Below are 26697 nucleotides of genomic sequence, written 5' to 3' on the forward strand. Positions count from 1 at the left end.
CCGGGATGACTAAGGGTTTTACTTCTCATAAACATAGCCTCTGAGTAGCCATTTTGGTTTTGCTTTTCTATTATTGTACTTTTAAAGTAGGCTTTATACCCAGCGTGGTCCTCAAACTCACGACCCCGAGCTCAAGGCCTACATGCTCTACCGACGAAGCCAGCCAGGTGCCCACTGAATAGCCACTTTGGACGTGGGTGTTTGTAAAACCGTTGCCCACCCCCTGCCTTGTTAGCAGAAGACCCAGACCTTCTCAAAAACTGACGGCCTCTCTTATGCTCACGTGGGGTAATGGGGAGTCCAGCAACGGGACTGTTTGCAGTGATGTGGGCTAGAGTTCCAGAAACCGAGGAGGAATGGGGGAGCAGCCCGGCTTGCTGCTTCTGCCCCCGAGGGGACACCCAGGTGAGCACTCCAGCTTCAGCCAGTCTGTCCGGTCCGCACCGTGGGCTCTGTGCCGTGGTGACTGGGAGGAAGGGAGTGCCTGGGCCTGGCTCTCCTACCCCCACTGCCTTGGTCAGACCTGTGCTGAGGACGGGGACCCAATGCTGCCTACAGAAGTTGAATTTTTGTCGCTCCCGTAGTCACAAGCTACGGCCGTTGTAAATACGTGTCCTCTCCGTGTCTTCCTCACCCTCATACAAGAGGAGAAGAAAACAGTTATTTCTGTCTACCTAGTTGCTTAGATTCTGGGCTGAAGGTTACTATCTCTCTGTGATCTTTGCTGGCATAAAGTTAATTCTCTGAAGGTACTTCTATTACAAAGGAGAAAAAAATTGGGGCACCTGGGTGGCTGAGTCTGGTAAGCGATAATAAACTTAAAAACAAAAAAAGAAAAAAGTTGTAACAGATGTTAACTAGACTCACAGTGATCATTTTGTAATATACGCAAACATCAAATCATTATGATGTACACCTGAAACTAATGTACGTCAGCTATACCTCAACTTAAAAGGAAAAGGCATAAAAATAAGAGTGAAAGTCTTACGTCTCCTGCGCTCCTATGAGATCAGAAGGGAGCCTAGAACCAAGAAAATTCCTGGATATGTCACAGCTGCTTTGTAACTTGCACGGAACTGCACCACTGGAGTAGAATCAGATGTGATGAGATTAGGTGAAGTTCCTTCTTTCAAAGCAGGGCCAAAGGAACAGCTCGGTGGCCAGAGACCGCAAACACTTTTCACTCGGGGGTCTGAGGTCATCCACGGGGTTCTGCTTCAGGCTGCCGGTCAAAGTGACACGTGCTCCGCATCCCAGGGGACAGGAGGGGTGGACGTGCAAAATTTCCAGAGGAGCTGGTGGACACGTGCCATGGGCCAGCCCGCCCACGCTCTGTGGCCTCAACAAGTCACGTGGCCATGACCTACTTCCGTGGGGCAGGGGTACCACGAAAGTCCATCACCGCCGCAGGCCGCTGCCCTCCCCTCACTGGCACCCTGTCCTGACGTCAGGGCTGCGGGCTTTACCACAGCAGGAAGGGTTAGTGCGCATCTAACAAGGCTCTGAACTTACAAATACAGAAACATTATCACGTCCCGAAGCCTCAGCGTTTATGACTGCAGACAGAGGGCTGATGTCATGTCTTGACGTACCTTTCTCTAAGTCAAGAGAGAGGTTTGATGCTTCCTTTCAACTACAGACTCGTCAGTGGGGTTCCTTGACCAATGGTTCTGGCTCTTGCGTTGGCCACTTTTGCCTTAGTTTTGATTCTGTATTCCTTCCTTTTGACCCCAGACAGCTGACCAGTTCCTTTTTGTTGTTGTTGTTTTAAATGCTTATTTATTTATTTCTGAGACAGAGATCATGAGCAAGGGAGGGGCAGAGAGAGAGAGAAAATCCCATCCCAAGCAGCCTCCATACTGTCAGCACAGAGCCCAATGCGAGGCTAGAACTCACGAACTGTAAGATCATGACCTGAGCGGAAATCAAGAGTCAGACACTTAACTGATTGAGCCCCCCCAGGAGCCCCGCTTACCAGTTCCTAATAGCGGTTTTCACGGCCCTTGGAAAGGCAACCAGAGCCACCTGAGAGAAGATCCAGAAAGGGAGGCCCTTGGGTAGGGGCTCAGATAGGGAACCCCAGCTCCCCAGATGGGCCTCCCAGTTCCTTCTCTCCTGTGTCCTTTTCCTCTTCCAACAGAGAGAAGTGTTTGCAGGCCCATCTAGAGCCTGTGGACAGGCTTGCGGCAGGGGCACCCTGGGCAGCAGCCTCCTGGGGGGCCTAAACACCCGTGAAATCCCTCGCTCTGCTTATGCCTCCAGAAGACCAGAGGATAGGTTCACCTCTGAAACTGTGAGCCAGAACAGCAGTTTGCTTGGTTTTTCATGTGACATTCTTCCACGCCAGCCATGACATTTCTACATTCCTTTTGAGCTGTTTCCTGAACACATTCTCAAGCTAAATGCTGATTATACTGAGGCATTTTAAGCATCAAGAAAGGATTTTCCTTGAAACCTCAGTCTGGCTGCTCTCTTTAAAATAGGCTATTACTTTTCTTTCCTCCTGAATTTAATTAAAGTTTTCATACCATTTAGGATGACCAAGTATCCTGGTTCCCCTAGGGCCGGAGGGATTTTATTTAGGGCTAACACCAAATTGTCCCAGGACGGTGGGGATGGCTGGTCACCCTAATACCTGTCAGCCCTGTTCACTTTTTGTACTTTATTATAACCACAAATTCAGAGAGGAGAGAAAATACTCCCTGGTTAAAAATCTAGGAAATTGTCTAGGTTTCCTGACGTAAGTTTCTATACCCACTAAAACTCTATCCCCTGCCCTCATCAGTCTTGCAAAAATCAATCTAATGCCCCCCCCCCCTTGCCAATCATGACTGCCACAGTCAATATAATCACTAGCTTCAAGCTACAGCAATGTCAGCTATATCAATGTTAGAGATCCTGCTGTAAGTCAAAGCTATAATCCAGATTTTAAGTTAACATCCCTCAGGGAGGAAATCTCCCATGGAAAAATACCATGGAAAAATCCGTGACTTTGACCACACAGATACATTCATTACGGCAAGACCATAATCACAACTTTGCCCGTCAGGGTTTCCATTATCAACAGGGTCTGAATCTTGGTGGAGCACAATTCTTTCCAGCTGGAGTAAACCATGGACAGGTTTTCAGCCCATTGGGGATTTTTTTGATTTGTTTACAAATTGGCAAGGCTGGGGGTGGTGGTGCAGGGAAAGAGCAAGAGGATGAGGCTGGGAATGGAATACACACTATGGACTTTCGTTCTTAGTGTATTCTTTAAACTGAAACTAAGAAAACACAAAAACCAACCAACCGAGGTCAGTTAAGGATGTCATTTAGACCTGATACTTTTGGCTTTAAAGGCAACACTTTGTCTTTAACTTTAAAAGATGGAGTGTTTGATAAAAGAACAGAGATTTTTTTTTTTTTTTTCTTATACCTGAAGCTTAGTCAACCACAGATATGAGCTTTGGCTCTCTCTGCCTTGAGGGAAGCCACGTGACGGGGAGACCTTGTGGGAGATTCCATCCGGGTTCTCTCTGGATTCTTTTCCTAGCCCATTCTCGGACTGTTTGTAAACCACTCGATCTCCCTGAGCCTCAGGTTCCTGTTCTGTAAGGGTGCTGTAAGTTGGCCTGGCTCGGTTATAGGATTCTTACTCACACCCACCAAGGCAAGGGTGAAGCGTCTTGCCCAAGTGACCGTAGCCTTCTGTTCTTTTCCATTCCTCATGCTGATGGCCTCTGGAAAGCCGCAGTCCGAGAGGCATCCTGTGCAGCCAGGGGTCCACTGTTTCCTGAGACCACGGACGATGGAGGCACCTTCACCCCCTGTTCTGAATATTGACTCATCCCAAAGAAAATGTGTCCTGGATCCTGAAGAAGAGTGAAGCTTGTTTTCTCTAAAAAGTTTCAAAGTAATTACTCCAAAGCCATAAAATTGTTTGGGGTCAACTTCCTATGGTCTTCTGACCTTGTTTGACGTGAGAGGCAAAAATCTCATCTGTGGTTGAAGAGTGGAGCAGAGAGACCCTTCTCAGGCCCTGTGGGTTCACAGGGTGACAACATGGCCCTGGTGAAATGACTAGGGCACGAAATGGGAATCCCCCAAAGTGTCAGATCGCTGCGTTCCCTCTCATCACCAGAACTTCTGGGAATCGTGAAGGGAACCAATTCTAGTCGTTGATCGTGCATCTGTTTGCTTTAATCACAGCCACCGTGAAGGGGCCCCTGGGTGGCTCCGTCGGTTAAGCGTCCGACTTCGGCCCATGATCTCATGGTTCTTGAGTTTTGTGCTGACAGCTCGGAGCCGGGAGCCTGCTTCAGGTCTGTGTCTCCCTCTGTCTGTGCCCCTCCCCGGCTCATGCTCTCTCTCTTTCTCATAAATAAATAAGCATTAAAAAAAATTTAAATCACAGCCATTTTGAAGTGGACGATAAAAAGAAAGTTTTACTTGTATTAGGACCCCACTCACCATTCTCAAATGTCTGAAGAATTTGGAAGTCAATATATATTTTTCCCCAGCAGCCAAGAAGTAATGTGATTAATTTGAGTAATGGAGTTAGGTGGGCAAGGGTCCAGGTTGAATTTTGTCAGGCTACGAAAACTTTCAGGGTTTTGAGTCATTCATTTTAAACACCTGTCAGCTAAAAGCTCAATGTGGCTTACTTTTGACCTAGTTTTGAAATAAATGGCCAAATGCCTTCGTCTCTCACTTATGACAACACTCACCCGCACCCACGAGTTCCAAGGAGCCGGTCCTGGGTAGGAATGAACAGCTCGCTGACAGGTTAAGGCCCTGAGCGACTGGGGACCTGGCTGGCGTTCCCGATGGAGACATTCCGCGGGGGCAATTAGAATAGGCCGATATTACGAGCGGAGCACACTTCACACTCATGTTTTAATTGAGCACCTGATGCCATTGTAATGTCGCCTAATTCCCAGCTCTGGGCAGAGCGTAGAGAGAGTACTTGAAGCTGGGATTTCAAGCGGCCCCCCTGAGCCCCCAGCTGCAGGCGCGCTCGCCGTGTGGCGCAGGGCCGCGTGGGCCCGGCAGGTGGCGCTGTTGCCCCTCCATCCCGACGAGGACTCGGCGTCCCGGTGTCGGTGTCGTATCCAGTTCTCCACCTCCTGTCCTATTTCAAGTGTAAACTTGGGTGGTTGATTTATCAGTTCGTTACTCTCGGTCACACACACAAACACCCCACGGGGACTGTACCCCGAGCTTGTGAACGCTTGGCACAGACAGCGCCTTCTGCATTTTCTCAGCAAGCTGGGGACCTGTCCTGGTTCAAGTCGTGTGCTTAAGGGTTTATTGAGATAGGGACCTGTTCAAATGCGGTTACACATTCCCCTTAAAGGAATATGACAAATCTCCAATTTCGATGGCAAGTGCCCTTAACTTGGAAGTCAGCATTCGTGAGATATCCAGCAAATGTCTTTCTTTTTATTTATTTAAATCCAAGTTATTTAACATACAGTGTAATAATGATTTCAGGAGTAGAATCCAGCTGACTCCTTGCTCACATGTAACACCCAGTGCTCATCCCTACAAGTGCCCTCCTTAGTGTCCATCACCCATTCAGACCTTCCCCCCCCCCCCCACCACCCCTCCAGCAACCCTGTTTGTTCTCTATATTTGAGTCTCTTATGCTTTGCCTTCCTCTCCGTTTTTATCTTATTTTATTTTTCCTTCCCCTGTGTTCATCTGTTTTCCTTAAATTCCACATAGGAGTGAATCATATGTTACTTCTCTTTCTCTGACTTCTTTCCCTTAGCATATAATACACTCTGGTTCCATCCACGTTGTTGCAAATGGCAGGATTTCATCCTTTTTGATCGTCGAGTAGCATCCCATTGTATGTATGCACCACATCTTCTTCATCCATTCGTCTGTCGATGGATATTTGGGCTCTTTCCATACTTTGGTTATTGTCGATAGTGCTGCTATAAACATTGGGGTGCATGTGCTCCCTGAATCAGCACACCTGTATCCTTTGGATAAATACCTAGAAGTGCAATTTCCCGCAAGCGCTTTATTCATGGAGCTAAGCATGACGGTCCTTGAGACTGGACTGTATACATAATAGCTAGTTCGCACTTCAGATGACAGGCCCACATGGGCTGCTTTTTATCATGGGAACCTATGGGTCAGGATCCCATCGCAACTGCCATTCAGGGGGAAAAAATTATTTTCTGTGTCTCTTTAGGGACAGTGGATCCTGGATGTGCCAGCTGTTCTGTGCTGGGTCTGGCTCCGACGCTCAGGACAAATTCCATGGATCTAGGGAGTGCTTTTCATTTCTATGAGATGAAAATTATGCTCTCCTTAGACAACGGACTAATACTCAGCACTGAAGGGAAATGACCTATCAAGCCGTGACCAGACAAGGAGGAACCTTAAGCGCAAATCACTAAGCGAAAGAAGCCAATCTGAAAAGGCTATGTACTGAATGATTCCAACTATATGACCTTCTAGAAAAGGCGAAAGAACGGAGACAGTAAGAGCAGTGGTTGCCAGGGGCTGGGTGGGGAAGCGTTAGAAGGCAGAGCACAGAGAACTGGTAGGGCAGTGGAACTATTCTGAATGATACCGTCTGGTGCATGCATGTCCTTCTACAGTTGTCGAACCCCACGGAATGCACACCACCAAGAGTGAGCCCTGGCGTGAACTATGGACTCTGGGTGATGATGGTGGATCCGTGCAGGTTCATCAGCCATAACCGGTGCAGGGGTGAGGGAGCACTCTGTACTGTCCCCTCAATGTTACTGTGAATCTAAAACTGCTCTAGCAAGCAGCCTATTTTTTTTTTTAAAGCCTGTTAATTATGCTCTCTTCTCAGTGATGGACCAAAACTTAATTCTTATCAAAAGATTTAATCAAGCACCTCTACGCACCAGGGGCTGGAAACATAAGGTCTGACTCTTGGATATTGGAATCTGGTGGGAGGAAGGGGCAGAGGCTTGCTCTGAAGATCAGATGTGGCCCCTCCACGGGAAGTTCAGCACACTTTGTAACTCGTTCCTGGTGCTTTGCCAGTGGGAGCTTGGAACCTGTGGATTGTTTGAGGAGAATCCTAGATGAGTAGGGTGCAATCTTGAAAGGTCCTCAAGACCTACACCACCCTCCCTGGGGGGAAGGGGGCAAATCCCTCAAAGTCTAGTCTGGTTGTTAGTATATTGGCATTCAGTCGGTCTCCCTGGGTTTGAATCCCTGCTCCCTTCCTTGTGAGGTCCGTGACATCAGCAGCTTCCCCTTTCTGTGCAAAGCATCCCTCTCTCTAAAACAAGGGTGCCAGTAACAGCCTACATATTAGGACTGTGTGTAGAATCAAGTAGGATAAGACCCAGAGAGCTTTCAGCCAAGTATTTGGCCCAGATTAAAAACACAGCATTTAGCGTACATTATTTTTCCGGGTGAAGAGAAGTGAGTAAGCCATGAACTCATTATCTTCGTGACTATGTGTAGTTACACATCTTTTCTCTGACATATTTGAAGTCCCTCAAAACTTGCAATACCCACTTGGCAACTTTTGTGTGCCCCGTGCAGGGACCAGGACCACACCAAGCCTCCATTCTGTATCTTGTGGGGGCTCACTGTCAACCATCTGGCAGGCGTGTTCAGACTTTCCTAAGACAAATGTGAAAATCCTACGGGGTCTTTGTGGACCAAAGGTAAAGTCAAGGAGCAGATCTCATAGAACTTTCTCCTGGAAAAAAAAAAAAAAAAAAAAAGGTTACAGTGCTGTGGGTTTTTTTTCTTTTTTTCTGGTTCAGAGAGTTCCTGACATGCTTCTTCTTGTTTTTCTTCATACTTTGGGAGCAGCAGAAATGACACACAGCCCCTCCACAATCACGGGGCGCTATCCACTGGACCGTGATATATTTACTGAGAAATTTTTAATAAATAAACCACAGCCGTGAACCCATGTGCCCTTATAAACTAGCCGTTTCTCATGGGGAGAGTTCAGGAGTTTTTATGGAGCAATACCACATTCTCATGAGAATTTTATTAGAAATCAGAGACTTGAAATCCATCAAGCAGGAAATTTATGAGGTTACATGGGAACCATCCTTGCATTGTGTCATTCTGGGTTAATTTACTTCTTCATATTATGTTGATTTACTTTGTAAATTTCAGCCATGAACGTTGTTCTGAATTCCTCAGCAAATTCAAGCCAGCTAATTGATTTCTTGAACTTTTCACTTTCCATTTTTGTCCTTAAAACAAGATGGATAATTATTGACCGTCTACATAAGAAAACCCCCAAATCTGTGGGAAATGCATACTTCTGGTCAGAAACGTGTCCAAGCAGGTCTTTTCAAATGCCAAGGAATAAACAGAGCTTAGTGGAAAACATTTTTATAGCCACATGCAATTCTTTACGTCTCTAACTTTTCCGCTCAAGTTTCTTCAAATAACTTTTTTTTAAATTGTGTTTTGCAAAGTACCCAGTTAAAATTGCACTTACCAAAAAAAATAATAATAATAATAAATAATTAATTAATTAAAGTAAAACAACTTGTTTATCATCATGTAACCCACGTTGGAAAATAGCCCAAACCCAGAATAGATGTTTGTGCCGGTGAAGTGGAGAGGAAGTGTTCTAAACAAGTGTTTCGTCTGGGCCCTGTTCCAGTATTTCATTAATTGTCGTGTTAATGGTGTGAGGAAGGAGGCCAGGCCAGCACTGACCTTGAGCGGAGTCGCGAAAATGACTGAGTGGCATAGAGACCAGTCTTCCGTTAACCAGCTGACCCCTTTGCTGACATTTGAGCCTGACTCCTGGGTGACATCCCAAAACTAGCTAATTCCTCTTAATCTCTAAATTTAATTCTTAAATCGTAACTGTGTTTTCCCAGCAGACACTTGCTTGGGGACTTAAAGTTTACTGAGCTGTCTCCATGGCATGGTTGTTTTGTTTTAACCTTTTCTACCTATCCATTACCCAAAAGCTCCTAGGCACCCATTTTAGAAAAAATATCCATAAGAAAACAATGCAAGAAACCACTCTGCTTGCTTGGCTTCATGTTTCTTCGTGTCAGAGAATACCAGCTGGTCTGTCCCAGCTCAGGCCTTCTTTGGACTAATGGAACGTCGCCGTGCTTCCAAAAAGCAATTAATCATTGTTGACAGCTAATCTTTCCTGAGCGTTGCCCGTGTGAGAGGCTCTGAGCTACATTATATGTATTAGCACATTTACCGCTGGAAACTCTCTCAAAGTAGGTCCTATTCATCTCCCATTTCCCAGATGAAGAGCTTGAGGCTCAGGTTGGTGAAGCAGTCTCTCCGTGATCCCACAGCAGGTATGGCTCTTACTTACCCCACTGGGCCCACTGTAGCAGACAGGACAGACGTGCTCTGCCTGCGGGAAGCACTCATCCTCATTTCAGAAATAAGGAACTCGGGAACGAGGCCCATACTCAGTTCTGGTGGTGGCTGTCGTGTGTCTGTCATTGCGTGGGGGAAAAGATGCCCTGATGGCCAATGAGCACAGGACAAGACCCTCCACATCGTCTGTCATCAGGGAAATGCGACTATGAACACCCCACTGCACACCTGTGAGAACGGCCAGAATCTGAAAGCACTGAGAACACCAAATGCTGGGGACGACGTGGAGAAACAGGAACTCTAGCTCACAGCCGGTGGGGATGCAAACTCTGCAGCCCCTTTGGAAGACAGTTTGGCAATTTCTTACACATTAAACATGCTCTTAACATGTGACCCGGCAACGGGTATTTACCCAAAGGACTTAAAAACTTAGGGGCGCCTGGGTGGCTCGGTCGGTTAAGCAGCCGACTTCGGCTCAGGTCATGATCTCACGGTCCGTGGGTTCGAGCCCCGCGTCGGGCTCTGTGCTGACAGCTCAGAGCCTGGAACCTGCATTAGAGTCTGTGTCTCCCTCTCTCTCTGTCCCTCCCCTGTTCATGCTCTGTCGTTCTCGGTCTCAAAAATAAATAAACGTTAAAAAAATTAAAAAAAAAAAAAAACTTATGTCCACGCATACCTCTGCACATGGAGGTGGACAGGAGCCTTATAACTGCCAAAACTTGGATGCAATCAAGATACCCCTTAGTAGGTGATGGATAAATAAATAGGTCCATCCAGACAACGAAAGAGCATTAAGTGCTGAAAAGAAACGAGCTCCCAAAGCATGAGAACACGGAGGAAACTTAAAGACGTGTTACTAAGTGAAAGAAGCCAATGTGAAAAGGCTACACACTGTATCATTCCAACTATCTGACATTCTAGAAAAGGCAAAACTATGGAGACAGTAAGAAGATTTGCAGCTGGGGGAAGGGAGGCATAGACGAGCACAGAGGGCTTTTTAGGGCAGCGAAAAGACTCTGTGTGATATCACAATGGTGTATACGTGTCGTTAGGGACTTGTGCAAACCCACAGAATGCACAACACCAAGAATGAATGCTGATATGGACTACGGATTCTGGGTGATAATGACGCACCAATCAATGGAAGTTCATCGATCACAACAACTGTACCACTGTGGTTCAGGATGTGGATATTGGGGGAGGCCGAGTGAGGGGGACAGGGGCTAAGTGGGAAATCTCTCCACCTTCCATTCAATTTTGCTATGAGTGAATGGAATCAAGCAATGTCTCATTGCTCTAAAAAAATGAACTCCATTAAAAAAAAATAAAACAAGGAAACAAAAATGTCCTGATGGCTCAGAAGCAGGGCACTTTGAAGCAGGGTTGCACCATACGAAGAAACATAAAAACAAATCAAAATGACAATGATATGGAGGTCATGTCCTACGGGGTAAAAAAGAGAGCGGGGTAATACAATGGAGAACAGCAGGGAGACTTCCTGGTGGAGGAGGCCCCGAGGGGCAGGAGGGTGTGTCGGACTCAGGGCCAAGCACGGAGGCAAAGGGAGTGCCTGGACCAGAGCCTCTCACTCCGCCTGTGGTCCTTGCCTTGAGGGTTTTGCCTCTAGATTCTTCTCCCTCCCCTCCTCTGGCCTCATTTTATGACAATTGTTAACAAATTGGTTTGCTCCACCTCCGGGAAAGCCGTGTTTGGCGAAGGACCAAGGAAAACACCCACTGAATAGAAACCGGTGTCTCACCGAGGGCGCCCAGGAAAGTGCCACGGGTGACCATTTGTCTTCAGCAAGTGTCCACAGAAGCAGACTCCCCGGGCCCTCCCAGGGGTCGGAGGCCCCGGGGACATTGTGATGCAGGTGGCCCGCAGAGGCGGGCCGCAAGAAGGACTAACAGGTCTCGGCTGGGCCTGCTTCCCTTTCGCCTCGTTTGGGACCCGGGACGTTTTCAGCGTCACACAGGCACACCGAGGGAAGTCTTCCAGCCCCGGGAGAAACGTCAGCCCCGGGAGGAGCTCCAGGGGGCACACCCCCCAGAATAGAGGCAGTCCAGGGCGGGCGCTGCAGGGGGGCCAGTGGGCAGCGTGGTGTATCCCCGGGGCCCTGACTGCTGCCCCAGCCTCCTCCACATCCTCACCCCCAGCCGGGCAGACCGCTGCTCCGGCCGAGACCTGGAAGCTCGCGTTACACCTCAGACCCAGACAGGCTCCCCACGGGTACCCTCACTGCAGACGGCCCCCCCACGGGCCCCGTTACCACGTGCACTGGGAAGGTGACCCCATTTCCAAGGACTCCTGCTTTCAACCAACTGTCCTGTTGGGGACTGCCCTGATGAGGGCTTCGGGCGCATTCTTTCTGCCTAGAGAGAGTTCTGGAACATTTGAAAAGGCTCTGGCTCAACAAGAGGCAAAAGGTTATAGGGGTTGAGCACCGGTCTTGCAGTGTCTTCAGCAACAGGTGCTGACTCAGCATAGGATGGCTGGTTTCTCCCACACAGCAATGACCCCACCCGTCTCTGCCCTTTCCATCCAGAAGGCTGAGCTGAAGGCAGGACGCGGGTCAAAGCCACTGCACGGACCAATTCGGATCACACAGAAAGCAGCTTCCTCACTGAGCGGGGGCAGAAACACTGGCCAGAGGCCAGCGGTGATGACTCGCTCCCGACTGAAAATTAAGCGAACTTCTTAAATGCGTTTCTGCTCCGCGAGGGACCCCTGTTGCGCACTCAGAGGAGCGGGGTTTCGGAAGCATCCACAGGGGAACCCGGGCGGGCGGCTCAGTCGGTTAGGCATCCGACTCTTGATTTTGGCTCAGGTCATGATCTCAAGGTCTGTGAGACGAGCCCGCATGGGGCTCTGCACTGACAGCACCCGCTTCTAATCCCCAGGGCTTAGAACCATGCCTGGAATACCCTAGGTGCTCAATACATGTTTCCTAAACAGATTGACTTTTTTAGTGCCTTCGACTCTGCAGTGAAATGGTGATGAGACCTAGGCTATTCCTCTTTTTCATGATGAACCCAAAATGAGGGAGGCCTCCAGACCCTGGGGAGAAAGCCCCTGACACTGACTGCAGGTCCCCGTGGCTTGAGGGAGTGTGCACCTGCTGCCGAGGGCACCGGGCCCCTCCCTCCTCATCCGGCCATCACAGCCCGCTGACACTGACTGGGAAGTGCCGGACAGGGAATGGCAACTGTGAACCTTATCCTGGAGCCCTAGGAACCATCCTCTAGGCTCCTGGAGAAAAGCAGCAGAGCAGGCAACCAACTTCACTATAAATTCACCCTCTTGATTCCAAGTGAGGATCTTTGTGCTTTCTTGAAAATGCTGGACTCCCCGCCCCTCAGTCCCTGTGACGCTGGCCACGCCATTTACCCCAACACCTTCCTCTGGAGGGAACACAGAACGTCCGTGTGAGGAACCCCCTTGAGTCCCAGGTCTTCCCACTATAAAGGGTTTGAATTGTCCCTCCTCCTTACAAAAACCCATCGCCCCCTCTGGTGCTTCACCCCTTCCTGCTTCCTCCTGCCCTTCCTCCACAAGTGACCCTGCTTCCCTCTCTCTAGATGCCTCCTCCCCTAAGGTCCCAAGCGCATCTGAGTGTTCTCCACTAAGAAGGACTGCCCTACACCCTTCTCTCGCCCCACTCCCTCCTCGACTCCCCCCTTCTCCACCCCCATGCCTCACCCCACCCCAGCCTCTGCATCCATTGCCAGCGCTCTCCCAGACTGTGGCAGCCGCCACCGGCACGCAGGCTGTGTCTGATCTAGACGAGATCTCAGCTCTCCTTGCTAGGCTGAAGGGTGAGTACAGGTGACACTCTCCTCCCAGAGTCACAGGAGTGAAGGCGGGCTAGGGATCAGAGCCCTGAACTACTTTCCCATTCAGAGCTCCCCTCTCCCACGCCCCTCCCCACCCCAGGACCACCTAACAACGCGCTCTCTCCCTCACCCACAGCTCAGCTGGTCCCCCTCCTTCCGCTCCCACTTGGGCTGATTTTCTGCACCGGCCCCAGGGCTGCCCTGCGAGCTGGGACACTTCTTCACTCCCCACAAGCCGCTCTGGGTCAGTGCCTCCCGCCCCTACACTTCATCCCTGGACGTGACGCCCTGGCCCCTTCTCTTCCACAATGCAATGAAGGGCACAGGCTCCCTGCTTCCACTCTGGGGGCTTGCTTTTGAAATGCAGAGTCCTTCCTGCAGGAATCGTGAAAGCAGTGCACACAGACCTCCCCGGTGTGTCTCCAACAGCGCGGAAAAGGGCTGAGGCAAAAGACATTTTGAAGTAACTTAGTATCCAATCATTGGTTTGTTCATATTCATAGCGTTCTTTAAACAGCATACAGTTTTCCTTCTGGAGGGCCGGTCAGTAAGCCTATCAATTCCATCGTTCTGGCTCCCTTCTAAAGTTAAAGAGGCCCTATAGGTTTGTCCCGTAGAAAAGGTAACAGATGCACTAGAATCCAGTTGACAGTTAGGGTCAAGATTCCTCCAGAAGCAGGGCGCCTGGGCGGCTCGGTCGGTTAAGCGTCAGACTCTTGACTTCAGCTCAGGTCACGATCTTGCAATTTGTGAGTTCAAGCCCCGCACTGGGCTCTGCACTAGCAGTGTGGAACCTGCTTGGGATTCTCCCTCCCTCCCTCTCTTTTTCCCCCACCCCTCTAAAATAAATAAATAAACTTTTAAAAAAGTAAAAAAAAAAAAAAAAAAAAAAAAGATTCTTCCAGAAGCAATTACTCTGGTCCTTACCACCTTTTCATTCATTCACTCATTCACTCTTCATTTTTCCTTTAGTTATTTAACCAATTCTCCTTCAGTGAGGTTGATTCCTGTCTGGATGCAGCACAGACACCCACGCAGACACCTTGGATAGCCTCTGTCTGGAGAGCTAGTCAGAGAAGTCCTTTCTTCCTTTCCTTTCCCACCCATCTCCGGGTCAGTCCTTAGGCAGTAAAAGGAAACGCCAGTTCTAGGACATGTTTACAGCATCCTAATAAAAGAAACCACAACACTTTGTGCCACACCGTATAATGAGGCTCTTTGCAATACTGTCTCTGGGACATGTAGCAATTTTCAAGATACTCTCTTTATGCTTTTCCCATCCCACAGAAAGATGCTATTTTTATTTGAAAATTGATGTAATGTCTACTACAAAGGTGGGGAGGAAAATAAAATACATCATTGATCGGGAGGCCTCCATGTGGGGGTGGGGAGGAGCAGACAAATGCAAACCAAAGTTCTTAGCTCTCGACTCAAGCCATCCTGCTGATGGCTGTGGCCAGGTTACCAACCTGGGGCCTCAGTCTCCTCATCCATCGAGTGGGTCTAACCTAACAGCTGCTGTGCAGGGACATCATGCAAGTAAAGTGCCTACCGTGGTGTTTGGCATTTTAGACTCATAATAAATGCCAGTGACAAAAACAAAACAACGCAAAGGACAAAAGAAAGAAACTCGGTTGAACTACTGTGGCAGTGAACCTCGTGCTGGACATCAGCTTCTCCCCTTCCACGGCCCCCTGCCCCCACAGCACGGCGGGCTCCAGTTCCAGCCACCACCAGCCCTCATGGCCCCCCTCATACAGGTCAAGAAAGGGCTCCCCGATCTGGGTTGGGTTGGACTCCCTCTTTCCCAGACGCCTGCTGCGAAATACCACTCACACAGCCGTGCCCGGTGACCCTCCCACCACAGCCCCGCTTTGTCACAAACAAGACTGGTGTCCATGCCTCCTCAGTGCCCTTGATGGATCTGGATACTCAGTTCTCCCATCAACCGGTCTCACTCTGGGCAGGTGGAGCCCCATTTTCCTCCACGCCCCAGTTTAAAAGCCCCTGTGGGGCCCGGAACCTCAGCCAGACATCCACACACATGCACCTTGGACTCCTTCTCACAAAATCCAAGGCAGACATGCCCCTGGCAGAGGCGTGGGCTTCCGCTGGAACAGGCTGGCTGGGAGGGAGCACCTCAGGAAGAACGGTATCAGCTGGGAGCCCTGGAGGAGAGGCTGTCGCGGAGCTCGCCCAAAGCAGGTGGCGGGAGCGGCCAGGAAGCAATTACTCTGAGCTCCACGGACGCAGGAGGCATCTCAAGTAAGTGTTAGTGCAGGTGTGGACCCTTTCCTCGCGCCTTTCCAACAGCCCCTCAATGTGCATCCTGCCCTGTGGCCACCAAAGCTCTTAGGTGTAGCGCTGTGTGGCCGCTCTTTTCGCAGTGTCTTGGGAGTTCTTGTCAATTCATCTTGGCCCGGAAAATGGAAAGCTGGAGCAGTGGAACCCCATCACATGGCCCCTGGTGGGGCATGGGGCTGGTGTACAAGGAAAAACTTCGCATGGCCAAGATGGGGGTGGTTCTTGGCTTGAACTCAAGGGGAGCGTTCATGAATCTCCCTGGGGGACGGGAAGAGGAGACTAGAGCAATCAGAACTTCTGAGTTATGGGGTCTTTTGGGAGGCGGTGGGGGTGTGGCAGAGGGCTACCTTATACAGGCTATAGGGACTAGAGCCACCTAGAATCAGGTCGTGGCTGTCTGTGACATTAAATCATAATCGTAGCTATAGTTTACTGACCCAAGCACTGTGCTAAGCACATACATGCCTCGTCTCAATTTACTTCAGTTTGTCATAGTGTCCTCATTTTCTAGATAATGAAACTGCTGTTTAGGGAAAACAAGGGTCCTAAGCTGGTAGTTGTCAGAGTCACAAACAGAACCTAGCTCCGTCTGACCATTTGCCCCTCTTTCCTCACCAACCCCACGCACCTCCTCATGGCCCCCCGTCACCCCATTTTCCCCAGACACACGCACGGCCCTCTGCAAAGCCTCATCACCCACTGATGATGCACACATTCACTTCCCTGCACAAGGTCCCAGATGGCCTGCACCTCCTCTTGGCTTTACTTATCATGCCGTACTGATTCTTTAAAACACTCTGAGGGATCCTGCCAGCCCCGGCTGAAGCCGCCTGGTGCCCACAAATGGACCAGCTCACCTGCAAGCATTGGCTTCCGATGATGCTGCTCACACTGGGAAAGAGCGTTAGACCCAGCCTGTCACAAGGCTATGCTTCAAACAAAGGCTGTATTAGATGTGTAAATATTTGGGCAATTGGAAAGTTGAGATTTTAGACAAAGATTCGGTTATCTGCATCCCAAAAAAATGCTTATATACAAAATGGTTTTAATGCAATCTATTCTGCTTATGACAGTCATTAGGGCTTTGTACAAATGTTCTGGTTCTCCTCTCCTTTCGGTCACATGGAACTATGTCCCTTTTGACGTAAAGCATGGCCATGTACGTGCTCTGCCCCGTGAAATGCGAAAGCATCTGATGTGTGTCACTTCTAGGTAGGAGTTTCAAGTTGCCGTGTCTCCATCTACTTTCCCTTTCCTGGTGCAGCGATCATGGGAACACGTGTTCCAATGGGGCCCCCAGAAGTCTAGACCCCTCAGGAATTTCCAAAAGCAGGGACACCTGCCAGTCCGGCCAGACAGGCAGACTGAGCAAGAAAAAACTTTTAGTCCTAAGTTCTGAGAGTTTTTGTCTTTCGCTGTTTGTCTGTTACCATAATAACCTAGCGCACCTAATACCATCCTATCAGTGCTTTTCATAAAAGAAGGAGCCAGGAAGTGGGATGGCAGAGAGGAGGAGGAAAGAGGGGGGACAGGAGGTAGAGAGGGCACCTTGAGAGGAGGAGGGCACTCCTGACATCACACGTCATGTTCTCTGTTGTAAATGATTCAGTAAAACATAAGAGCTACTTGGGGTATTAAAACAGAGGATCCAGGGGCACCTGGGTGGCTCTGTCGTTTAAGTGCCCAACTCTTGATTTCTGCTCAGTTCATGATCTCAGCGTTCGTGAGTTCAATCCCTACATTGGGCTCTGTGCTAACAACATGGAGCCTGCTTGGGATTCCCTCTCTCCCTCTCTCTGCTCCTCCCCAGCTCCCACACACCCTCTCTCTCAAAATAAATAAATAAACTTAAAAAACATAAAAAGTAAAATAATATGAAATTAAAGATCCATGTCATTTGGTCCGTAATGACACCTCAATGTAGCACTGGGCAGCAGAGCTTTTCAGAGGTTATTTCTTGATCAAATTTATGTCAGTTAAGAAACTTAAGCTGTACAGATTTTCAATTCTGGATGATGAAAAACTTCCGGAGAGGGCTATCAAGCCATGGGAAGACCTCGGGGAATCTTAAATGCATATCACCAAGGGAAAGAAGTCAATCTGGGAAGACTACGTACTGAATGATTCCAACTATATAACATTCTGGAAAAAGCAAAACTATGGACAGAGTGAGAAGGTCAGAGGTTTCCAGGGGTAGAAGGAGGAATGAATAGGTGCAACACAGGGGAGTTTTAGACCAGTAAAAACACCCTGTATGATATTATAATGATGGATACATATCATTATGCCCTTGTCCAAACCCATAAAGTGTGCAACGGCCAGAGTGAACTCTAACGTAAACTGTGGACTCGCCGTGATTGGGACATGTCACTGTAGGTCCATCAGTTGTAGCCAGTGCCCCACTCTGGTGGGGGGTGATGGTAATGGGGGAGGCAGTGCACGTGGCAGGGCAGAGGGTACATGGGAATTTAGTGCCCTCCGCTCAATTTTGCTGTGAACCTAAAACTACTCTAAAACATAATGTCTATTTAAAAGGGGAAAACAAGTTCTATTTAAAAGGGGAAAATAGTGATGTTGACACAGAATGTATTTAATGCCGCTGAACTACATGGTTAGCCATCGTCTAAAGGGAACTCATGCAACTCAATAGCAAAGAAAAAATCTGATTTAAACATGGGCAGGGGCACCTGGGCAGCTCAGTCGGTTAAGCGCCTGACTCTTGATTTTGGCTCAGGTCATGATCTCACAGTGTGTAAGACCAAGCCCCATGTCAGGCTCATGCTGTCAGCACAGAGACTGCTTGTGATTCTCTCTCTCCCTCTCTCTCTCTCTGCTCCTCCTGTGTGTGCACTGTCTCTCTTTCAAAATAAATCAACTTTAAAAAGTTAAATAAAAATGGTCAGAGATCTGAATAGACATTTTTTCCAAAGAAGACATATAGATGGCCAACAAGCACGCGAAAAGACGCTCAACAGCCCTCATCATCAGGGAAACTCAAATCCAAACCATATGAACTACCACCCCACAGCAGTCAGAATGGCTAGGATCAAAAAGACAAGAAATCACAAGTATTGGTGAGGATGTGGAGAAAAGAGAACCCGTGTGCCCTGCTGGTGGGAATGCAAACTGGTGCAGCCACCCTGGAACACAGTCTGGAGGTTCCTCAAAACATTAAAAATAGAACTACCCTATGATCCAGTAATCCACTTCTGGGTATTTATCCAAATATTAATCAGCCATACAACAAAAGAGATCCTGCCGTTTGCAACACAAGGATATAATGCTAAATACATAAATACAAATGATCAGCCAAGAGAACTGTATCCTACACTCTACACACATAATACATGGTTAAGATTTAAAGAAAGGCGCACACCTAAGTATTCATTGACATCACCTGTCTCTGCATCAAACCTCCATCTGGTTTCCCAGTGTCGTGTTTATTACGCATCTCAGTGGGGACGGAGGGGAGCCATTTGAATGTACTGACAGCACATTCAGAGGACACAACACAACAAGAAAACGGATCTGGGCCGCCTTCAGGGCACATTTGAGGAGTATGACCAAGACCTCGAGGAGGATAGTCACCATACAAAGCAGTTTCCTGCAGCCAAGCGCAAGTTGCATTGACTCAGGACCTTGACTTTGCCAAGAGGGACAAAGCAGAGTGTGACAGGGGAGCTGGAGATGCCTGGGAGGCAGCCACGCAGTGATCAATGGTGCATCTCTGCTGGGTGGTGGGGAGGAGAGCGAGGAAAGGCACTCCAGGGAAGGACTGCAGGTCCCCAGGTCCCCAGTGTCAAGAGACGGCAGGAATGGGGGCACTGGAGCAAGCAAGCCCCAGAGCAAGAACGTGACGGCTGAAATGTGCAGTAGTGGGCGTTGAGATTCTGGAGGGATGGCTCTGAGGGTGTGACCGGCATGAATGTCTGAGCTGGAAGGCAGACACCATTGAGAAGAAAGAGGTGAGGGGCCGGGAGTTCTCCTTGAGGAGCACTCACTACAGTGGGTAACAGTGTAGTCATTCATCTGTGGACTCCGACTCCTATACTCGTGTATAACTAGACTGTTAGCCCCTCCAGGGCGGAGAAAGGCTGTCTGACTGGTAGTAAACTAGGTCGGCTTCTGAGATGTAGGAGGAGTTGGCTAAGTTGTCGACTGAGCTCAGTTAAACAAAAAGCCAGATGGCGGGCAGGCACTGGCTTCGCATGGTTGTTCCAGAGCGAACTACCCATGCGTGGTGCTTCTCCCATTGCAGAGCCATAAGAATAGTTATTTCATGCTGGGGGTAAGTTAAGACATCGGGAGGAAGGGTGCCTTTAGAAATCTGTCTGCTGGACAAGATGGCTCCCAGCTGGCTGGGCCACACCACTCTTCTCCCTGGCTTTCCGCGGCCTGGTCAGGGGCAGGTGAACAGACAGAAACACAGAGGGGAGTGTGTGTCATGGAGGGAGAGAGCAGGGAAGCGCAGATCCCTGTGGGGTGTAAGTGTGAGCTGGTGTGAGAGAGGGAGCTCGTGTGAGTGCGCATGGATGTGTTCAGGTGTGAGTGCGTGTGTTTGAGCGTTAGTTGTGTGCTGGGGCATGTGTGTTCAAGCGTGAACACGTGTGTTCGGGTGTGAACACGTGTTTGAGTTGTTAGGATTGTGAGCGTGCTCAGTTGTAAGCGCGTGTGTTTGAGTGCGAGTGTGTTCGGGGGCGAGCGCACGCGTTTGCCTGTGTTGGTTGTGTGTTGGGGGTGTGAATGTGTTTGGGTGTGAGCGTGTGTTTGCTGGTTGTGTCGGTATGAGTGTGTTCGGGGGTGCGAGCGCACGCGTGTGAGTGTGTGTTGTGGTGTGAACGTGCGCCACAGGGACAGGTCAAAGGGCAGCGGTGGTGAGGGAGGAGGGACTGATGGAGGAAGAAAGGCAGGGCCAGCCCAAGTGCGGAATGTCACTAGAGCGGACGGACAAGAGGGAAGGGAATGCCCTCACGGCCCACAAACATCCAAGAGGCATCAACAGCAGGAAAGGAACTGACTTTGCCAGCAGGTGGAGAGGGAAGCGCGAGTAGGGGGTGTGATTAAGGAAGAGGAAACGCAGTGGCCTGTCGGGAAGACTTCCCGGTGGCATCACACTGTGGACTCGGGGTACCACGGCTGGTCTAGAGCTGCCCTCCTGGGGCCCCGCGAGGTGGGAAGGGCCAGAGCCGCGGGGGGGTGGGGGGACATGGTGGGCACGGCCCAGATGCCAGAGGGGGGGCAACGCCAGGCAGGTGCTCAGGGCGGTGGTCACCTGCCAGTGCGCGGACAGAGGGTGACCCCGGGGTCCCCACCTGCGGGCTGCACCCTGAACCTGGAAGGGGAGTCCCCGTGGCCCGCCCTGCTCACCTCCCGCCTGCCAGCGAGCACCGGGTGGGTGGCTCTTGACCTCTTGAAAAAAAAAAAGGGTCATTTCCTGAAACAAAACCAGGTGAACTGAGCCAAGTCAGCTGGTAATTCCTACCCCTTGCAGCTGGCCTCAGCGCCAGTGTGGAAAACTACTAGGCTGCAGAAAACTTTCCCGTAGTGAAGCTTTCAGATTTGATATATAAAACTGGACAGGGGATGCCGGAGAGGCTGGTCACCCCATGCACCTGCACCCAGCTGCCATCTCCCAGACAGAGAACTCTGCGTACGACGGCCATGGTGATCCTGCCTGTGTTTTTTGTCCTTTTTCGGTCCCATGAGCCAAAGTAAGTTTTAGGGGAAAAGGCATGATTTATAAATGGCAACTCTAGAGTAGTAACCACACATGACGATGAATGACAAGGAGGAAGTGCCCTAGGGCACGCAGGCGTGGGGAAGAGTGAGGTCTTAGGACAGATAAAGACAGCCAAGAGGTAGAAACCACCCAAGACGGTGCGGGGAATGTGGTGCGGCCATACCCCATACCAGGGAATATCAATGAGTCTCCAAACAAGGAATGGGATCCTGACACCGCCAACAGCACAGATGAGTCCTGGGGACGTTATGCGAGGTGAACCAGTCACTTAAGGGTAAAAGCTTCGTGACCTGACTGCACTCACGTGAGGCCCCTAGAGGAGCCAAACTGATAGAGACAGAAAATAGAGCGGAGGCTTCCAGGGCCTGGGGAGTTAGGATTTCACTGGGACAGAGTTTCAGTCTGGGAAGACGAGAAAGTTCTGGAGGCTGGATGGCTGAATAACAATGGGAATGTGCTTAATGCCACTGAACTGTACCCTTACAAATGGTTAGGATGGTAAATTTGTGTATTTTTTACCATAATTTTGACAAGTCAATAAGGAAAAAAAGAGAGGTAGGCTGTTGTTAGCAGTCTTTTGGGGAGGCCAACATTCCCAGAGCATTTACGACGGGGAGCAGGCCTGTGCCAGGCTCAACGCGGGGTCCACCGCCCAGGTTCAACACGCCCCACTCCCTGGACGGCCTCCTCCAGGGGTGTGCAGACCATATGGTCCTCGGCTCGAAACCCCCCAACCCAGGTAACAGAGCAAAGAGGAGGGCACTGGAAGCTTTATTATTATTAACTATATATTATATTATATATTATTTATAATTTATTAGTAGTAGTCTTTTTTATTAGTAGTATTATTAGTATCACCAAGGGGCACCTGGGTGGCTCAGTTAGCTAAGGGTCTGACTTCAGCTCAGGTCATGATCTCACAGTTCATGAATTTGGGCCCCACATCAGGCTCTGTGCTGACAGCTCAGAGCCTGGAGCCTGCTTCGGATTCTGTGTCTCCCTCTCTCTCTGCCCCTCCCCTGCTCACACTCCGTCTCTCTCTCTGTCCAAAATAAATAAACATTAAAAAAAAAAAAAGAGTATCAGCAAGATGTTGACTGGCAGTTATTATAATAAAAGCCACCGCCATTGAGGGCCTACTCTGTGTCAGGTGCTTTATACACATGTTTAGTATTCAAAGCAAGCCAGTGAAGTAGGTATTCTTAGCTCCATATTAGGTTATAGGCTGAACCGTTTCCCTGAAATACATATGTCAAAGTCCAACTTCTAGTCCCTCAGAATGTGACCTGATTTGGCGATAGAGCCTTCACAGAGGTGATCATGTTAAAATGAGGTCATTGGAGCAGGCCCTGATTGATACGACCAGTTAAACTGCTTCCTAGGACTGCTGTACCAAAATACCACAGCAGAGGCTGGGGGCTTAAACAACGAAAATGTATTCCTCGCAGTTCTGGAAGCTGCAAGTGCAAGATCAAGGTTCTGGCTGATTCGGTTTCTAGTAAGGCTGTCTTCCTGGCTTGCAGAGAGCTGCCTTCTTGCTGTGTGCTCACACGGCCTTTCTCTGGGTGGCTGTGTGCGTGCATGCGTGTTTGTGTGTGGAGAGGCAGAGAGAAAGAGAAAGTGTGCTCTCTCATGTCCCTTCTTACAAGGACACCACTCCTACTTGTTTTCTGAGACCAGGGAGCACAGCCAGACGCTTGCAGAAGTGGTGCAGAGATTCCCCACAATCTGGAATACAGCCTAAGTCAAGTGCACCTGCTTCTCAGGGTTCACCCTCATGTTATAGGAATCCACAAAGAGGATTCGATGGGGTTGTTTGCTCCCATTCGACATGGCGGACCCGTATCAGGTGGAAACTCACACCAAGCCCAATGGGACTCAATTGGTCTTCTTCTAGGTTTGTGCCATGGTGTGGTTGTCACTGGCCTCGTCCCTTAGTCCCTTACCCCTGGTGTCCCTGGTATCCCTGTGGGTCTTCTGTTACTCCCAACACACACAGTACAATCTGCAACAGCTCTGTAGGGGGAAACCTATTGCCATCACCATTCTTAAAAAGCTACAGGCATGTAAGGTTTTTTGAGACTTTTCCAGAAGTCTTTAGGAAACAGACTAATTCCTCCTGTACCCACACTGAGGTATTTGCCGGATCTCTCCTTCAGATAAGTGGGAGCATTTGACATATATTCACCAACATACTGAAAATTTTTTCTCACAGTTTCCACAAACCTTTTGCAATCCTAACCTTACCAACATATCAGCCCTTCCCCTACTACATACTCATACATACATGAGTGAATATGTAAATACTATTTACTTAGTATTTACACATCCAGCGTTGTATAACAAACCTTCATATTCCGGGGTTTTATTCCTCACACGCTAACCCTGTTAGCTTCTATTGCCTCATTTTACAGATGAATACCCAGAAACTGGAAAGGAAGAATATCTCAAGACCATACAGTTGGTAAATACCCTTGAGGGCAGCATGGTGTCCGTGCAAAGGCTAATTCCTACTCATCCTCTGAGCAGGGGCCCTGGTACGAACGAGGAACACCCACACTACCAGTGCGTTCCAACTTGAGTCGAATGGCTGTGGTCGGGGAAAATTCTAGTCATGTCAGACGGACTTTCACGTTTAAAACAGGGTCAGTGCTCCTGGTGGTCAGACTCTAGGGAAATGGACTAGGAAATGCTTCTGATGTCATGAGACGCAAAGGACTCCGGGACTCTGATCTCTCCCAGTAGATGCAGTTTTTCCATGTGGAAAGAAAGCAGTCACCTCAGATTGGTCAGTGGCCAGTGGGAACCATCCCCAGAGCACGGTAGACGTCACACATGGAAAATCGGCCTGCATCGTTTTGTCCAGTCGCGGGAAGGGCATCCTTGAATAACTCCGCGGGCCAGAGGTATGGAGCAATGGGCTTCTACCCGGTCCCAAGGGGGGGCCTTGCAATTTAATGACAACCCACAATTGTAAATTTCCTTTAGTTCATTTGCTTGTTTACGTTTAGGAAGAATTTTTTTTAATGGAAAACCCAGCCAAAAAGGAAAATACAACTTGGGGTTTTTTTGTTTGGTTTTAGCCTAAAGACGATGGTTTTCCATTCATAGGAAAACATACCAGCTTAACATTTGCACTGATTTCTTTGGACTTCTTTCAACGAGTTATACTGTTTTCAGGTAGCAAATATTTATCAAGCACTTGTTACACGTGTCAGACATAATGCAGTGTTTCACCTGATCCCTCCAACAACCCAGCAGGGAGGGAACTGTTTACCTCTTTCCCATGCTGCTGATGAAGCCAGCAAAACTTGGAGACACTCCTGCCCAGAGCCGGAGGTCCACGCTTACGTCACCACAGGACACGGGAGCGAAACTCCACACCTCATAACTTTCCTGTCTATGCCAGCTTCATTCAACCTGGAAATAAGCACATTTTAATAGCAACCCTAAGAATTACGATCTGTTGCAGATTATATGTGGGCCCCTAACCCTGTTTTAGTTATATTCCATAATGCTTTTCTTCCCAAGACCTTCTTCAGACCTCACCGTGTGCTTTCTGGGGCATGATTCTCCACTGTTCTGTGAAAACAAAGGCACGACTGCAAGGGGGATGGCTGAGGCTTGTCTCCTCCGAGTCCCCTGCCTCTGAAAACCCCATCCATCACAGGACTCAAAGGCCAGGCTCTCTGTGATTCTCCTCTTTGCAGCTGTCTGAAACTGTCCCTTTGCTTTATATTTCCAGCGAACATCTTACCCCTGGTGTCCAAAGAGAAAGCAGAAATACCTATTTCTAGGTATCTTGCACAGTCCACCACATGTCAGCAGGACCCAAACCGGTTGTCCTTGCAACAACCAGTCTCCTCCTGAGAGATGAAAGCCTGTGCCACCCCAAGGCGGCCACCGTATCCTCAGAGGAAGAGCTGGCCCAGGTCACTGGTGCACGAGATTATGAACGTGGGTGGCTGTGGCAGAAAATGTGGGGTGGCCACACACAGGCCAACTCCTGCTTACCACTGGGAGCCATTGCCCCTTGTCCACACAGCCTGGCTCAGATTCACCTGGCAGGTGTTTAAGGCAGAGAGTTTCTGGGATCCTCTCAGACCTACTGACCCGGCCTCTGGAGGATGGACCTGGGAGATTTAGTGACCAGACCATCAGGGACGCTAACCCCATCGTCTCCCCGCAGTGTGCAGGGCTCTGCGCAGAGCTAGGCCGATGGAAAACTCTGGCTCTGTTCTGGCAGCAGCTGGGAGGCAGGAGGGAACCCGGAGGGATGTGGGATGCGGGCAGACACAAATCCCTGCAGGTCAAGCCCGGGCCTTGCATCCACAGCTTCTCTGTAAAGTAGGTCCCAAGGCAGAACCGAAGACCCGGGCCCACTGGGTCTACAGTGCTGTCCCCACCCAAGTGGGGGGCTGAGGCAGGACCAGTTTGCGTTAACACAGACCCCTGCCCGTAACTTCGATTTGCTCTGTGCATCTTTGGATTTGAACTCCTGGCTGAGGGACGTGGATAAACGTCTACTTTATCTAATTCCCAGCTCATATGCAGCCTCAAGCGGCCGATAGCCACAGGGACGCCTCTCTGCGCCGCACCAGCTGGGGCCCGACCCGGGGGAGTGTGTGACCGCCCCCCTCCCCCTTCCCGGGAGGGCCGCGGGAGAGAAGCCAGAAGGGCCATCAAATCTAGAAAAGATTTGCAGAAAACGCGCCAAATACAAACGCACCAAATCTGGAGGCCGGTCTGGGAAACAATATGGCGCCGAAACAATGCGTGGGACACCGGAAGTGGAATGTTCTCGGTGAAAATCAGCACAGCCCCACCCCCACCCCGCAAAGTGCACGAGAACTCGGGCGCTCCCAAGGGGGGCCCGTGAGACCCGCAGCTTTCTGTCCCAGGGCGGCATAGGAAGTCGCTACTGGGTCTTGTTTTGCACCCGGGCATTTCGGGCCGCAGCGCCCCCCGCAGGAAGCCCCGGGCTGCTTGTGCCTCTGGGGTCCCTGGAGGGCTCGGGCGCGGTGTTTACGAGGCTAGCTGTAAATCCCTCAGAGCCGGAGCCTGCCCGGGGTCGCCACCTTCCTCGTGCAAACCGTGCAGACCTTGCAGACCGTCCTTCCCGGCGCGCTGCTGTGACTTTCCACGGGGGGCCTCGCTGAGCGGCGGCGGGGCTCCAGCGGGCTGTGCCCCTAACAAGCTCCGCCCACCGGGAAAACCAGCAAGGCCTGGAGACCAGGATCAAGAAAGCACCGTTCAGCTGCTCTGCACTTCACTTTGATGGCCTTTTGATAGCGGTTTTCTTATCACATAAAGGATAGAGGCTTTTCCTCGCCCCCTAAAATACCACCGGTTTGTTCTGGGCTGCCTCCGGAGTAGAACGTTCCGAAACCATCACACCCTAAGGTTAAGCAACAACCTGCGAGGTGCTTGGGGCCTGTGGGGTGGTTGGATCCCTGACGTGGCAGCTCATTCATTCGCCTCCTCATTGGGGGGCATCCTCCTATGCGCAGA

General features: G+C 49.9%; 1 long non-coding RNA gene across 1 annotated transcript; it reads right to left on the reverse strand.

Moving 5' to 3' along the window:
• Nucleotides 1-5477: 5477 nt before the first annotated feature.
• LOC132691478 (uncharacterized) lies at nt 5478-25982 on the reverse strand. The gene is made up of 4 exons (XR_009615798.3): nt 25916-25982; nt 24464-24606; nt 7501-7687; nt 5478-7031 (listed from the first exon to the last, which is right to left on the reverse strand). It is a non-coding gene; the product is annotated as an uncharacterized LOC132691478 (long non-coding RNA).
• Between the last annotated feature and the right edge of the window lie 715 nt (nt 25983-26697).

This window comes from Panthera onca, chromosome B1 (genome assembly GCF_046562875.1).
Source record: "Panthera onca isolate mPanOnc1 chromosome B1, mPanOnc1 haplotype 2, whole genome shotgun sequence".
Taxonomy (NCBI): Eukaryota; Metazoa; Chordata; class Mammalia; order Carnivora; family Felidae; genus Panthera; species Panthera onca.